Source organism: Melanotaenia boesemani, chromosome 23, assembly GCF_017639745.1.
Source record: "Melanotaenia boesemani isolate fMelBoe1 chromosome 23, fMelBoe1.pri, whole genome shotgun sequence".
Classification (NCBI taxonomy): Eukaryota; Metazoa; Chordata; class Actinopteri; order Atheriniformes; family Melanotaeniidae; genus Melanotaenia; species Melanotaenia boesemani.
In genome coordinates this window covers 10,659,305-10,677,410 of record NC_055704.1, presented here as the reverse complement: position 1 = coordinate 10,677,410, position 18,106 = coordinate 10,659,305, and positions in this window count along the sequence as shown.

Sequence of the window (18,106 nt, the reverse complement as noted above, 5' to 3'; positions counted from 1 at the left end):
GAAAGGAAGAGGAGGAGGGGGGAAGACAGGAGTGTGAGTAGAGAAAGAGAATAAAACTTGTAGGCTTTCGGCAGCGCTGTTGTAAAGAGGAGTGAATGAGAGCAGCGGCCATGCAGCCAGCCACATGGGCCGTTCTCACTTGGGATAATGGAGGCCTTTCTGTGTCTCTTAACCCCCTTGTCACATGCTGGGAACGGGCAGCCGTTCGCTCGCCACTCACAACAGACACACTCACTCGCTGCATAATTGAATTTTACACCCAGAAAAGTCACCCCTTACTGTGGTCGTGTCCGCTGTCACACGTGGCCCTGACAGCAACTCTCCCAGGATCAATATTTCCAAGGAAGTGTGAAGTTTGTGTGAGGAAGGAAAATACTGAGACACAGTAGGTGCAACCTCGTGATGAAGACACTTGTTGGTTAGCAAGCTGGTAAACTATTTTAATCCAAACTGAAAGTCTCAACATAAACTGGATGGATTGACAAAATTATGAATGATGTTGAGGACAGATTTATCTAATGGGCCTTCCAGATTCAGGGGCCTGGTAGAGTTAGGGTGACCACTTACATTATCCTTTAGAGTGGCTGTGACCTTCCATATAATCAGAGTTTGATGGTTCAATCCCTGGTTTCGAAGCGTTTCTGGGAACATGCACCCTGTTAGTTTCCTTAGCAAGGTTACTTTTTATGAATGGGCCTTGCATATTAAAATTATAATAGCTGAGCTTAAATTAGACAATACTTCAATAACAGTTAACTGGACGGAATTGGACTGGATTACAATTAATAGTGTTAAATTGGTTTACAATAAAGTAGACTTGGACTACATTAGGCTCTACACAAATTGGCCTGATTAAAGAAAGTGAGTTTCACTTGCTTTGAACTTAACAATAATTAGATTATAATTTAAGTAACATAATTGGATTGCATTGGATTATAGCCATATAGAATTTAACAAAGTGGATTGAACTGGATTGAAATGACCCATAACCAAGTTTGGACTTCAGAGACTCAACATGACCAAAACAAAAACAAGCTTTTTACAGATCTAAGCCTTGGGGCTTGTTGTTTCATTATCTCTAATGGATGTTTGATGGCTTTACCTGACACACCTCTAACTTTTATACATTTTTTACAGAAACTTATGATAAAATTGGGCCTTTAAGTGAAAGTGCACAAATCTGTCCACGCACTTCAGCAATTGTTTGGAACTAAAAGAGCTGAAACGTCTTTCAGGACTGACTTGAATCCTCAGGTGGGCTTCAAAGTTCCAGCCAAAAGCAGCTGCTGCTGATTATTGAAATTTTCTGCACTTAATTTGTGTTTGATGTGAAAGTCATTAAAGAGATTAAAAAGAAAATCAGCTGCTTTGTCAGCTCTGCAGAATATGCTACAGATAACAGCTGTAAGGTTACCTGCAGGTGGGTTTCTCTTGGCTGTTTTGGTCATCTTGTTTTCTACAGATTTAACAAAGATGGAGATCAGATAAAGTTTGGTTTAAGGACCAAACCTGAGGTGACTTACTATGGGGGGTGATGCTGCAGGTTTGTGGTTGTTGGGGGACGTTAAACTGATGTGAAGAATCATTCAGGCCCTTACTTCTTGTCCTCAGGCTGATGAGCTCATCGGGTGGGGGACCTGGGTCACCGCCTTTGCCTGGTTCTGTGACCAAACACAAAAGGTGTTTCTTTCCTTCAGTTGTGGTCACTTTCACCTGTCACTCAGACTTTCTGTGTCACACAGGGTCTGTGGAGAGCAGCTCCAGGTGAGCATTCAAGTGTGGCTAACGGCTCATCTGCAGTCCGTGTGTCACCTGGAAGTCCCAAACGTCTAGGAGCTATGCCAGATTTTTATCCACGATGGGAAACTTCCAGGGATGATTAACCACTTCATTACTTTGGGGATGTTATTAATGTTCATATCGCATAAGTGCAGAGGTATTGATAGAAACACCACATTTACAAATACCTGTCCTGATCTGATACAAGTTGGATCAATATCCTTATGCTTATTTTAAATAAATAAAATGCGGATCTTGGATTTGGAGCATTTTTAAATTTATTTCTTTTATACTGAAACATTTAAACAAAAATAGGATATCCCTGAAATTGTAGATTTTTGAAGTTCAAGCTGCAGACAATGAATACTGACTTTCTGACAATAAAATAAATCTAATTGTGTTTTTAAAAATCAGTCAGTTAAGGAAATGAAGGAAGTAACTAGCTTAAGGGGGTAAAACTGAGACTAAATTGGTTTTGGTATGTTTATTCATCCTGATTTCACTCAATATTGTTCTTTTAGTCATTTGTCGGAAGAGACTGCTCTTCAACCTCCAGCGTCACCACCTGAGCCATGTTTTTGTTCGTTACATAAGTTGTGTCTAACAGAATGCACAAGGCTCCTTTTGGTACTCCTTTTGTGCCACACTGGTCACTTTTTCTGCATTCATGGCACATACATTTTATTGTCTATAAGTCAAACAATAAGAAGATCAAGTGCTTTTAAACAAAAACACATAATATTAGTCTGAAACACTTATGTCTCAGATGATAGATCAAAGTTTTGTTTAAAGTAATTTAAGCCGTTTTCAGGATCAAATGCTCTTCTCAATACAAATTACATCAAAATATTGGAGTAGGTGAAAAATCTCTAGCAAGGAAACTGCTGTATCTTTAAAGGCTCTGGACATAAAACAATGTGTACTTCACCTCCTTTTAACACTACATCTGGTTAAAAGTTCAGGCTCCTGTTACTCAGTGATGCTCCTGGCTGTAGTGTCGTGTTCATGCTCTTCAACTCCTGCATGTTTGCCTACCAAGCTGTCCTCGGGTCAGTGTTTACACAGCCGCTGCTGGCACAACGCATGTTGCATTGTAGGTGGAGAAACACAGACTTAATAAAATCCCTGTGATTGATCCTTATTCAGTCTGCTCATCACACAAAACCTGCATGAAAACACACAAAAGGGGAAGTACTCTGCAGCTGCTAATCAACCCTTGTATGAGAAGTCATTTCCTCACACATGAATGTTTTCTATGATCTGTGACAAATATTTCACAAATATGAGCAGCAGCAGTTTTCTTTGCAGTTTACCACCTTCCCTAAATCTAGAATCACTGTGCTTGACATTACTGTTGATTAAAAAAGGAGGCCCAGCAGAAAAGGTTTGGGAACCACTGCTTTAAAGTAACACTACATAAATGTCTAATATTTAAAACTCTGTGCTTCTGACTTATTTTTTTTGATGGCACACTGACATTCTTCATGCACATTCCTGGAACTGCCATTGTCTTGCAGTGTCTCTGAGCTAAAAAAAATCACACTTTGCAACTATCTCTCTTAAATCCAGTGTCTTTCCCTCTGCCTTCAAGCAAGCTCGGGTTACCCCGCTGCTGAAGAAACCCACACTCAACTGAGCCCAGGTTGAAAACTACTGGCCGGCCTCACTGCTTCCATTTATGTCTAAATTACTAGAGCATGCCGTCTTCAGTCAGGTCTCACAGTTCCTCCAAGACAACAACCTGTTTGATCCATATAAGTCTGGCTATAGGCAAGGCCACTCTACTGAAACTTTTCTCTTTGCAGTTACTGATTCCCTACGGCTTGCCAGATCCACTGGTCAATCCTCAGTCCTTATACTGCTGGACCTGTCTGCTGCCTTTGACACGGTCAACCATCATATATTGTTCTCCACACTCTCAGAGCTTGGCATCTCAGGATCTGTCCTCTCGTGCTTTATATCCTACCTCACAGGGAGATCATTCAAAGTATCTTGGCAAGGGGGAATGTCCAGATCACATGGGCTGACAACATGGGTGCCTCAGGGCTCGGTGCTTGGCCCTCTTCTCTTTTCACTGTACACCTCTTCACTCTGTGCAGTCATTAACTCTCATGGTTTCTCCTACCACTGCTATGCAGATGACACTCAGCTTTTCCTTTCTTTCCCACCTGACGACACAACTGTCTCATTGCGAATATCAGCATGCCTTGCTGATATGTCCGCATGGATGAAGGATCACCACCTTCAGCTAAATCTGAGCTTATTGTCTTTCCAGCCAATCCTTCTTTACCACCACAGATAAGCGTGCAGCTTGACTCTATCACACTTGTGCCTACGTCTTCTACCAGGAATCTTGGTGTCATGGTAGACAACCAGCTGACCTTTAAGGACCATGTTGCCTCGGTTGCCCAGTCTTGCCGATCAGACCCTACCTGACTGAACACACGGCCCAGCTCCTGGTCCAGGCTCTGGTAATGTCACGCATTCACTATTGCAACTCCTTACTGGCTGGCCTGCCTGCATGCTCAGTTAAACCTCTGCAGATGATCCAGAACTCAGCAGCACATCTGGTCTTCGACCAGCCCAAAAGAGCTCATATCACTCCGCTGCTAATTGCTCTTCACTGGCTTCCAGTTGCAGCACACATCAAATTCAAAGCTCTGCTTCTGGCTTACAAAACAATAACCCAAACGGCTCCGGTCTACCTTCACTCCCTAATCCAGAGCTACACTCCCTCTCGACAGTTACGCTCTGCCAGCGAAAAACGCCTAGTGCTCCCACCACAACGTGGTGCAAAATCAGTAGCTAGACTCTTCTCCTCTGTTGTTCCCCGGTGGTGAAACGATCTACCAAACTCCCTCCGATCCGCAGAGTCCTTATCCACTTTTAAGAGCAAGCTAAAGACTCAGTTGTTTAAGGAGCATTTCCACACTTAGCTTAACTCTTTTACTCAACAGAATGAGTTAGAAAGATTTGTCAACCTCTTTGGTTCAACTCAGCTGCTTGCACTTATGCCCAAGATGATATTGTGTGATGAAATTGTGATCTTGTATTTAAACAAAATCACTTAAAAAAAAAAAAAAAAAAAAAAAAAACCTACAAAAAACTTAAAAAAAAATATATATATATGCTCTGCCTCTAGCACTACATGACAGCACCTGGGTCCAACTGGACTCAAAGCAGTCTGACTATCACTTAATTATGATGTCCCATCTTGTTTGAATTCATGCTTGTGTTGTTCTTACTTTCAAATGTAAGTCGCTTTAGATAAAAGCGTCTGCTAAATGACTGTAGAATAGAATATTTATTTTCAGTCCTGGACATCGCGTGACAGCTGTGCTTCACTTTACGGCACCAGATGACACACCAGCAACTGAATATGAACAAAATGGCCATTTTGAATGTGCACAATGAGTGTTTAAACAAAGTAAATAAAAACTGACGAGTTATCTTTTTAAAAAATAAACGCTTCCACTAATTAACCTTTTCCAGGAAAGGTATAGTTTGTAAATGATCTATAAACATAACTGATGAATGTTCTTTTGAATGAGATACTGCTTTTTAAATATCATAATCAAAAATATATATTTTGCTCTGTCATCTTGGCCAGGCTTAAAATAATTGAAAATAATATTTTACAAAAAAGTTAGACAGTTTTTAACAAGCATTCAAAATGTGCTGAACAAGTGGCTACTCAGATGTTTGTCGTGACACATCTACATGTGTTTTCAGGCAGGAAAGCTGCAACCCCATCTTCTCCAGCAGAGGACGACATTTGTCCAGTTACCTGTTTCCCTTCTCTTCCTCCTTCTCTTCCTCCTCCCCTCTGTCCCCTGTGACAGCCCCTCCCACCGAAGCCATAACTTCTCTTAATCCCCCCCTCCCCTTGTTGCCCTGGAGACGGCTCAGACGAGCAGGTGATGCATTGACAGGGAGCAGATGGTTCCCTGTGGAGGTAAGCATGGCTGAACAATGCTTTCATATTCATCATAAAGTCTCGCTAACTTGTAGTGTCACCCTCCTTCAACTGTGTATACACATAACTTCAAAGTTGAATGACACAGACACAAATATTTGTTTGCTCAGTGTTTTCACTCACACAGATACTGATGGGTCTGTTAATATAGCAGAGTTTGAGGAGCCTAAGTGAGGGGGAATGTTGTGACACGTTATTGGGCAGTTCTTGATAAATGGGAGCTTCTCCATTCAAAGAGGCTAAGTTTACAGTGTCTTGGATGGGAGATAAACAGAGTTCTTTGCCTCAGCCTCCCTGCGCTTGTCTTCTGCAGGTGTTTTCAAGCATTTCGCAGCAGTAACTCACTCCTTTAAAGAAGCTCCTTATTTAGCCCCTGTCTCCCCTGGAGATAAAGTACAGACACCCCACTCTCCCTGCCTCTTTCTTTCAGCTAACCCCTGAATAATCCAGCAACAATACAGGGCTCTGAAGCAGTGTGCAGCGATTCGCCAGAGGCCTGACTTGTTTTGGGGGGTAGGGCGGGGGAATGGCATTATGGAGATCAGCTAATGCATGTAAAACACTACATCATCTTTTTTTCTAGTGAAACAAGTGGTGAAGAAAAGTGTGTGGGACAATAGAAGCTGCAGAGCGCTACGCTTAACCCACCACACCTGGAGCACACAACGCGGTGAAAGTAGCAGCCCACCTCTCCTCCCCCAGCTTCAACCATCATCACCAGCACCTATCAATACAGGCTGTAAGGAGCTTGCTTGGGCTGCAGGAGGAGGGGGCTGGCTGCATTCACGGCCTGACTATGATAAAGACGCACAGTGAGGAGCCATTCAAGAGCCCTGTGCCTATAATGGAGTCACTAATAGGTGCCTATTCAGCAAGCAAAGTGTTTTCTGGAGGAGAAAAAAAAGTTTTGGGGAAGCAACAATCACTTTGTCTGCTGCCTTGTGCATGTAAAATTTATGCAGCGTTCCACCCCTCCACCCTTTCCCAGCTCCTTTTTACTTTTTTGCTGTCTATTCTTTTAAAGAGCGTCATCAGTGAAAAGACGACATGCACAGTTTGGAGTTTTCTTTTCATCCTGATTTGAAAATAAACTGAATGACTGAATGGAGTCCAGTCCAACATGTTCTCATATAATTGTTGCTGCATACACAAGTGACCAAATCTTAAATCGGTATATCTTTTCTTTTCCATTGATTCAATGACTGGAGGAAAAAATATTACTTTAATATTTAGTTGCACCAACTATGCTGTGGTATTGTTTTAATAAGCTTCTGCAGCGTTATACATTCATTTATGCCAGGAGTTGCTTCAGCTTTTTGCTAAAATCTTGTGCTTAAGATGGGAGAGTCATACCGCTGCATAGTCATCTTGACCAAATCCCAAAGATTCCCTGTGGGGCAAAAGTCAAAAATCTGATGTGGCCAATCTGTGTGTGACAATAATTTTTCATCTTTCCTGAATCACTGGTTGACCATTTCTGGCATTATCTTCTTAGAATATACCCATCCCTTCACAGAGGAACCCTATCTATTGATGATAAAATTAACCATTCAGTCTGTTATGTCTAATCTTTGGTTACAAAAACCCTTTTGAACCTGAACTTGAGTGAGTTCAGTAATCCCAGGTCATTTGCTTAGTTGAATGCTTTGGCAGATGGGATATAAATGTTATAAATAAAATGTTATAAAGTTGTTTAATGAATTTTGGATATTAAAAAAGGCACTTTTAAATTCATGACCAGATACATTCAAATCAAACTAAAAACACGACGAGCTGACGTATATTTTGTGTAAACATTGGGTAGACAAATTATACATTTTCCACTTTGCAGCTTTTATCTAACCTAGTGTTTGTAACTATTTGTTTCTATTGTTTGTACAGTAAGAGGGAGTGCTCTACTGGTCAACTAAGCAAACTACAAGATTATTTAATGTACCTAGAGAGATTAAGCATTGTCCAAGAAAGTTCATCACATTTTGGTGTGAATCTGGATAACTATCTTTAAAGTCTCATGATAGAGTGGAGCGTTCCACTCTGAGTGCCCCTCTAATTTAGAGTAGACCCTTAGTCTAATATATATGAAATGAATGAATGAATCTTACATTAGGTAAACTGTCAGACTTCCCTCTAGGGAGAACATGTTTGCTTCAAATTTTGGAATTGTATAAACAAAAAGAAAAGATGAAGATGAAGTAGACTGTAGAAACTATACTGCAGCCAAAAAAATACTCACTTCTCCACAAAGTAGGCGTGACATTGTAAAACACCAAATCAATGTAAAACTCACTGAGTTTATTTATTTGGCTGCAAAAATGAGTTTGTTTTTATTTTTTGTAGAACTTGAAAAAGAGCACCGATGGCCTCAGGCTTTGTTTTTAGATTATCTTTAATAGTAGCTGCTAATATTAATTTCACATTTAGTTGCATTTTTACATCAGCTGTCATTAGCAGATAACCTTTTCCTGTACATTTTACAGTGCATTAACATGTCTTTATCGTTGCGGTTACATGTACAGTTAAGTCAAGCCATTGTTTTGGCTAAACCTAGTCATTTAATTGGACCTCCATTCTTGTCCTAGTACACATACTCGAGGAGCTGAGTTATAGTTGGATTATTTGACACTGGTAGGGCTGAGTTATACAGCAGAAAATATCACAATATTCTGTGTTGATCAATATCAATTTTGATCATGATGTAGACTTCAATTCCAAAAGTATGTATATCCATAAAGACATGTCTTTTGCTACTGTAATCCTTTTTATATGGGGTGGCAGCTACAAATAATATAATGCATTTCTGATTGATGCTCGTAGTGCAAGAACTGAGGCCTGTACTATGAAGCAGGATTAAGATACCTGGGATATTTTTGTGTTACTTGGGTTGACTTACCCAGACATTTGCAATCCTGATAAGCGGTACTATGAAGCAGGTTATCAACTCTGTAATTCAACCCAGGATTTTCCCATATTGATCAATGTGCGCTTACATAAAAGAAGGGCTGCTTGCAGCGTTTGACCAATCGCAAACACAGAGAAACCCTGCACAACAGCTGACTTTACCATGGAGGAGCAGACATTTTTTCTTAAAAAAATATGAAGAATTCAAAAATATGAAGAGGCCAAAGGAAAAGCTGTTGATGTAGCAACAGCCAGAAAGGAATGCTCGCAGAAAACTGACTGCTCTGTTAATGCATAAATTCTTGAGATTATACAATAATAATTCATCCAACAACATAAACAGACGGCACTCTGATTACTCAATTTCACTTTATTACGGCACAGTCGTTTCGGTCAGAGCGCTTCCTCAGTTTCTTCTTTTCCTTTATATTTTCCATTCAGTTCTTCTGAGGCTCAACGCCCCCGTATGAACATGTTTGGTGTTGGAATATTAATTCCTCACCATGACGGCACAAGTGGTTGTGCATTCCATAAATTCATGCTTCTGCAGTTTTGCCATCTGTCACCGTTATTATTGACCTCATTATTTCAGATGCAGCCCTAGTGGAGCTAAACAGACTTGGGAACAAGTCCCTGTTGTACGAATGAAATGAACAGAATTTATTTGATATTGTTCAGCTTTGTAGTACAGGCCTCGTGCAGAGAGTGACAGTGGCCCACATTTTCAGTTTTTTCATATTACTGATGTAGTGGATCCTTCTTTTGTAAACTACTTTGACACTTTGGGAAGATGACATCAGTTCTGTTTCAGGCTCACCCCTCTCTGAGGAACACAGGAACACAATAGTTCGTGTTCTCTAGCGTCATGTAAACATACTTAGACAATGTTCTGTTAAAGATCGGCCAGCAATGAATTGCCTCCAAATTATAAATTTGCTGTTAATTCAGCAACAACCAGAGTAGGCATGCCAAAAAACAGCCCTTAAACATAAGCCAACATAAAGAAAGCTAGCAAATGTCTGGAATGAGTATTCATTTTTATGTGTGACTCTTATTTACAGCATGCCAACCTGTTTCTGTGCAGGAAAACATGAAGGCTTTTAAGATCTCAGAACTGCTGATAGCTGTTATATTTGCTGCTGCCCTTCCCAACACCACCCTCACCTCCGGTCCTGAGGCACCAGGGGAGCTGCCCTCGTGGATGAGCTGACTAATCTTGAAATGCTGCAACCATATTGAAAGAGAGGGCATGGATTGAAAAACGTTGGGGCCATATTGCGCAGTGTGTCAAAGAGCTTAGCTGACAGATTGATGAGATGAGGAAATAACAGAGCTAACCAGGGGGTAGGAGAAGGGAGGGTAGTGGAGCCTCCCAGCATGGCATGGTAACCGAGGTTTGGAGTCAGCACAGGACTCCCTGCAGGCCTTCCGCCCACAGCCAATGCAGGTCACCGCTCTTTGATTCTGGGTCTCACATCTGACAAAAGGCAGCACGCAGTGGGCAGGGCTGTTTTTCTTAGAGCAGCATGAAGGCCCTTGTAATGGTATTTTTATGTGTTTTGTGAAAGGCTTTGTCAGCTTTTGTGTGCTGATGTATGTGTTTATTCTTGTGAAAGTGTGCATGCATGTGCATGCAACATCACAGCTAAGTCAGTGGCTAATATACCAGATACCAGTGGGTTCATCTATGAACTAAGGAAACATTTATTTTTTAGTGTAATTACAGATAAAACTTAAAAGGTGTAGTTGTTTTTAGGTCATTGGTTTGGTTTTCCAGCCTGCTTTGCCTTTCGCATACACTCATTGCACTTGCAAAGTGCTTTTCAGACTGAGGGAAAAGAAGCTTTACGGTTATAATCATCACATCTTGACAAAGGAATGCCAATGATCCCTGAAGGACTTACTCATCCATTCAATGAAAATTCAAGAGTTCTCTTTGTTCTCAGAGTACCTACAGTACAGTACACAAAATATGGTGCTAACAGAAGATGGATAGATGCTGGTGTGATATTTGTTGTCTTTGTTATGTTGTTGGTATCATAATTTGTTTTTATCAAAAGACAACTAAGTATAAATTGCTGGTATATCTGAGCTACTTTTTAACAGCAATGTCAAATTATAAATTGTAATTTAACATTAGACCACTGTTGTGATCTATACTTGCATGTTCCAACATTTTCCAGATGCAAGCAAAGATCTCTTTCTCAATCCAAGAAAATCACACCTCGGAGAAATAGGTTGCAGAAAGGTTTCAGTCCTTAAAGGCTACTGTCCTGCAGGTTTTAGATGTTTGCTGCTCTAAATCACCTGATTGAAATAAAATAAATCCAACAGCTTGTTCCACATAATGACCCATTAATTTGAGTCAGTTGTGTTACAGAATGGAAAAATCTAAAACCTGCAGGACAGTGGCCCTTGATGACCAGAGTTTGAAACCCCTGGTTTAGACTAAGCTGCAGCATGGAAGGCTAAAAAGTTAAGCTAACAGATACAGCCTACAAACTGCAGTTCCAGAAAGTAGATCCCTATTAATTCCTTAAAGATGACAAATATCAACAGTCTTAAGTCTTGCACAGTTTTGTCTTTGTAGCCGATTCCTCTATTTATAAAAAGTAAAGGGAGTCATTTTTATAGAACTCATTTTTGTGCATTGTATCAAGGTTTAATGTTACAGTTACAAAAATACAATTTTAATATTTGCACCCACTTCATTTTACAGTTTTTGGGTTTTGCCACAAAAAAGACGTCTTTAGGGCCTGGAAAAGTATCATGGTTCAACTTAACATTCGTGCTTTCACACAGTTAGTCCTCTACATTGGAAAAAGTCACCACTGGGTACACAGTCTGAGGCCAAGGTGTCCCGAAGACTCAGTTTGGACTGTTTGCTTATAAGTGCTACAAAAATAATATATATGTTCAAATAAAAATGTATGATTAGTGGTAGTAATCAAATATAAATTACAAATGAAAATTTAATTGAAAATTTACATAAAACAGGTTAAAAAGACATAGTAACTATAAAGAAGGACTAGGAACAACAATTGTAAACTATAAAAAGAACTTTGTAAACCACTTTTTACTTTCTTAATATTCATTAAACTTTTTGCCACATATATACTCAAACTCTCCACACTCATCCTCGCACAAAGCATTATCTGTAGGTGTCTTAGCAACTGGTATTGTGGCATCTGGATTACCCAAACTGCTCTGCTGAACCCCTGCAGGGCTGAACAGAGAGAGATCTCAGGCAGAGTCTGCATTATGAAGGGAGATGTAAAAGAGAGGTCTTGATCTCAGATTGTCTCAAAAGGCTTTAGTGCATGACGTAGGTTGAGTCATAGAACTACCTTTTAAAAATTACTGGTACACCTACTTTCTGTCATTTTAAAATGTTTATAGCATTTTAGTTACTCATGTAGCTCATTTTGTAGAAGATGCATACCAACGAATGAAAAAACTAGACTGTATAAGTTTTTTTTCAGCAGAATTTAGAAATAGGTGTTGTGTAGGTAGATGATTGCATTATTTCTTCAGGTGTTTGGTCTGTCACCATGGGAACCATTCACCTCTTCTTACTTGTCCTCATCCCCTTGTTAATGTTATACCAAGAACATATTTACCTGGATTTCCTTGCACTACAAACCTAAAGAAGAAGCATCAAGCTGAAGACACACTCTACATAATGAGCTTTGATGCAGATGCAGATTGAGGTCTGTTCAGAGGATGCAAACACACACACACACATACACACAGACACACACACTCTGGTCAACTATAATTGGTGGAATTGATAGGGTCCATTGTTTCCTCAGAGCTTGCCACTATATGCCCTCTAATGTAATTAAGGCCAGGAGATTTATTCCACTGTAAAGCAGCCCAGAACCTAATCCATGTTGTGTCTGGAATCGGGTTGAAAAGCTGTCTTTCTGTCCAGCTGGTCCTAATTTCTGCTCTGGCCTTTGTCATTGAGTGGCTCTACAGTGCTGTTCACTTCTTAACTGAAAGCTTTAGTTAACGGTTACCCTTGTTTTTTGTGTACATGTGGATAAAACATAGGTTTATGTTCTTTATTTGTCTGAACAGTTTGTTTCAGACTCAGACAGGGACAGTGTTCTTGTGCACATTTATTGTGCTCTTGTTTTTGCCAAGGAAGCAAACTTGAAAGTCTTACCAGTTTAGCTGCATGGTAATTATTAACAGCAATAAGCTAATAAGCGGCATTTTTTTGTCCTCCCACAGAGAACAAAATGCTCAGCTCCTGCTGCAAGTACAACTGCAAAGCCTTAAGTTGTGTTACATAAGACTTAACATGTTTACAGGCACATTCAGTTAGTTTGAGGTCATTTTTTGAAAAAGAAAATGAGTGAAAGACTCGATTATTTTGGACATGTCTTCTTTTACGAGAAGAGGAGCTCTGGAGCCTCTATGTGAAAAAGGATCTTCCAGAAATCAGGATTTCAAGCATCCTCCGAGGCTTCTGGCTCAGCCTAGGCATCCCGTCGGCACGAGCACCTGGCTGCCCAATGGCTCCAACTCTGCACACCACAGGCTGCACAGGGTGAGTCCACCCATGCCCACCCAGCTCTTCCTAAGTCCACAGCTGATGCCGCCACCACCCACAATTCCAATATCTCAAATAAAAGACACGTCAAACGATGCTGAATGAACCCCATGCAGAGAACATGAGAGAGAAGATCCGTAAGTCCTGGAGCATCTGTCCACCTCTCTGACACTAATGAATGTTAAGTAGGTTAGCTGCTGGTGTGCCAGTGTCCCACTGGTCATTGTGGCCAGTGGTGGCAACAGAGCTGGGCTTTTGTCAGGGTGCGCCAGCCCCCTGTGAGACGTCTAAAGTGGCTGGGCCGCTTTTCCCAGCACACAATTCCAGCACCAACAGTCACCATATTGATCCTACTTGCTTGCAGATTAAAGCATAAAAGGAGCTCTGTCCTGTCTGCGGGGGTCTTTACTGACTCCTAGAGCTCATTTCAGGGTCACAGAGTCCTTGCAGCATCCTGACCCAGACCCCAACATGAACACATAGAACACCGGTTCTAGGCAGGACAGAAACCTTTCCATGGATGAACCACAGTAAATGGGATTGGTTGGATGGTCGCATTCATGGCTCATTATAGCTGACCTCAGGCTTTCTCTCTCTCAATCTGGTCTTCTCTGGTCTATTATGTCTCTGGCTGTAACCTGGCCAAAGCCATGCTGAGGTGGTCCCGCTTGCCTTTTGTTTCTATTGATAACTTTGCCGTTAATGTGATTGTTTTTTCAACTGGACCTGCTCAGTTGCTGTTCTGCATTGTTCCTTTGGTGTGCTTTTAAAGTTTTGCCTGCTGTAGAGACTGTGTTGCCCTTTGGTCTCAGTGTCAGCCTGTTTGCCAATGAATTATCTGCCTGATTTATGTCATGAGCAGTCAATAGTTACTCAATTTCAAAGATAAGGGTAGTCTATATAATTCATTCTCAAATTACTGTCATGTTTTAATTAATTTAGTTTTTTTTTTATTTTTTATTGTTGCTTTTATAGTTTTTAAAGCTATTTCAGTGTCCCATTTTTAAATTGAATTTAATTAAATACTAGTTAAAATCTAATTGTTGCATTCATTCAGGAAGAAAAAAACAACAACGAAAAAAAATAAAATAAATAAATGCAGTGTTTACCACCAAATTCTCCAGCCTCATTGGGGGAAAAACATGTTGTCATCTAAATTAACAGAGGCAATAATTTCCCCTGGATCAATAAAAACTGGAAACATTTTGAAAGTTCCAGGCTGAGATGTTTGTAGCAGAACAGTGTTGCGTGAATGTTGGGTTCGGCTTGGTCAGCATACCATTGATGCTTAACCTAAATAGTTCATTCAGTACTAAATGCTGACATTTCAACACTGGCTGCGTAGTTTCTGCACCTGTGCACGCAGATTCATTGAAGTTCTGCAGATGTGAACGCGATCCTGTTCATACTTCCTTTTGGGTTTTCTGTACAAAAGCTTTACATGCCTGAGTATGTAATGAGTTTACAGCCGACTGTAGAGGTATGTTTGTGGTGATCAGAGAAGCTGTTGGCGTGCAGTAGCTGCCATGTTTCCTACAGTCTGCCCAAGGGCAGCTGTAGCTATGCATGTAGCTTACCACCACCAAGTAAGAATATAGATTGAACAGATAATGGAATCAATGAAAAGCCCTATAGAAATCTACTCCAATACTAATCTAGTCCATCCATTTTGCTCTCCCATTACATTTTCTTAGTTCACTATTTTATTTCTTATTTAAATATCCCAATGTGCTTTGTCAATGCGATGAGAAATATTTGGGCTGCAAAGTGAACCAGTGACCCTTATGGACTGGTGAGGATGACAAGATCTAAACAGACAAGCAGATGCAGAAACAGTGAATTGAGTTCATAAGATGCCCCACAGCTGATAAACTCATTGCTTCACCACTAATTTCATACAGGACAACACAACGTGTGTTTATAGCACATCAACTGTTTGACAATAGTTACAAAACTGCCAAAATAGAAAAGCTGGTGCTGGTTTTACTTTGTGTGTTTGGTCATGTCAACTTAATCCTTGAGATGCATAAATGTCTTTTGTAGATGTATGTTTTCAACATAGCATCATAGGATACATTCAGACAGAGATGAAAAAAAGAAGAAATATCAGCCACTCCACTGTGGCAGTAAAATACTGACCACTGTGTGCTCTTTGGTCAACCCTCATGTAGTTTGTGTTGTAGCTCTGAATGGCAAAGAGAATGTGAATCAGCTGGGCTTCACCTTAAGGTAGTTGACGGCCAAAAGTATGATCTGTTTTAGAGATGCACGATATTATCAGCATGATATCGTTATCGACTGAGGTCCACTGGACTATCCTGGTGTGAATGCCCCCTTTTTCTTTCCAGTAGAGCCGGTCTTAGCCATTCTGGTGTCCTTAAAAGATGATGGTAAAAGGGATATTTTAATGATCTGTCACCCTTCTAACCTCACAAGCCAACAAGAAAGGCTTTAGATTTGAGAATCGTTTTGAATCATGAATTGATTGAGACCTAAAGAAACAAAACTGAAATCAAACAGTCTAATATCTGAATACTCACATATGTAATATCAGCAGTTTCTTCATTAATACCGTAAAGAAAATTTAAAAAAAGTTTTTTGTTTATATTTTAAGTATGTAAGTCAAATGAGTTGAGACATCCCCAATTAATCCAGAGATTTACATCCAAAGTGGTGATTTAAGGTTATTATCAAAGCAGCTGATGACGGAACAAAAATATTTTAGCCAGCTTCATAAGAGGCTTAATAAGGCTTAAATAAGTTTAGATGAAATTCCTAAGCTAAGATAAAATATTATGAAATGAATTGTAATTGTATTGTAACTGCTTTCAATTGGACTATTTAATAGTGCTTTGAGATTACTTTTTGTGATTCTCTGCTTTTATAAACTAACTGAACTGAAATATTTACGCAGACTTAAAGGTAACTTGTTTAAACTAGATCCTACCTGGAGTCATGTGCATAATGTGCGTCCTTGTGTTTAACCTCACCAGGATGCAAGTCTGTACTACAGCTCCCTGTTCCACGCCTGCTCCCGTAATTAAATGTTGATTAAATGCTTATTAATGTACGCTGACTCACAGACAGGGTGTAATCAGGTGAAACAGACTTAATAAAACATCCAGTGTGGTGCTCAGGAGAGAAGGAAGGACTCCCCTGAGAAAGAGAGACAGATGGTGGCGAGAATCACCACAGAGGACAAAGCAGTGTGGATAAAGCAAAGACCAGCCACCACTTTGGTGATTAGTTCTAAATTGGTAATTTGATCTGGCTCCTTCCACCTACTCATTATTGATAAGACTGACCATATATGACCATATTACCCCCTACTGGCTTGGACTGACAACACAGCTCTTCCTGTCCACTTGAGTCTTGCAGCCCACGCTGCTCTCAACTCAATAGATCTGACAGGAAGCACCTTGAGGTGGAGTTTGAGTGGAAAAGGGGGGATACGTGCTGTCGACACATGCACAGTGGAAATCCCATCTGCCAGGAATCTCCCTAATCTCATCATCTGAATTGAACAAGGAAAAGAGGAGCAGCAATCACTTTAGACAAACCCTCTATGGGATTATGAGTTGTGTTTATGATGATGGGTCAAATGCTGCCATCAAAGGCAGAACAAAGTCAATGATTAATGCAATTTTGTTTGAGCTAATGGAGCAAAATCCTTTTTGACTTAGCTGTACTACATATTTTTGGTCTGGTGAAAAGAAGGAACTTGGTGTAAAAAAGTAGAAAAATTTATATAAAGTGGCATAAAAACATAACACATAAAGAACATTTGTGAGGGATGTCATGGAATATTACAACATATTGATTTGATATATTTTTAGCTAACTGAGTGAATGCTCAGTTAATTCCTAAAGATTTGGAATTAAAATAAACGATGTGGACAACATGAGAAAGGCACATTATATTTATGTTTTGAAAAGAGTGTTGCTAGTTTCACTTTTAAAATCCCAAACATAGTCTAGACTTCAGGCAGAAATCTAAACTGATGCTAATGTTTTTCACCTTGCACCACTTCAACATGTGAAAACTTCAGGGGGGGTGGGGTTAGGAAACAGGTCGTTAAAAAACGTTATTTGAAAATGAAAATTTACCCAGTATTTCTTTGTCATATCTGAATATTTACAATGATTTGAATATTATCCTTTTTCATCTGCAGCCTTTTCCACATTCTTGTCAAATCTGTCCCAACCCCCCAACCACTTCATCTTCTTCTGTCTGAAAATGCACTTGATTTTGCATTCAGCATAATTAGTGACATCAAGATCCTGGGGCCACAAGAACCCATGTTGAACTGGGAAACTGGTTGTTTTTCCCGGTTAGTTCATTATTCAGCTACCATTAAGGCTTCTATTAAGAGTGAAGAGATGTGGTGCATTTCTGGCATAATGTGTATAATTATACATGATGTGCTTTGTTAAATACAACAGGTATGTTATAATTAAAGCCAGTAGACAAAGGCGATGAGATGGCTAGACCCGACGCTGCCCTCTAGTCTCTCAATTGGGGACTGAGGGTCTGACACAAGCTGGCAGAGGACTCAACACCAACACACTTCAGAGGAAAGGAAAACACACATGTATGCAAGTGAAGGTCCATTGTCTTCCACCTTACAAGCCCCTCTTACCCCCTGTCACCCACTCTGTTCTGGGGTTACAGCCCATGAATGAAGGGTGAATCCTGGGAGGATCTGCTCTCTTGCTCCCTGCAGTGGATCGACTGGAGCTGACTCTGTGCTTCTGGGAGCTGCCAGGAGCTGCAAAGAGAGATGGATGAGCTGCTGGGCAATGGCTTGTGATGTGTCCCCCTTGATTGATGAGTTAACACTCAGCATCCAGCTCCACAGGTCATACTGATGCACCCTGACCATAAGGCCACCA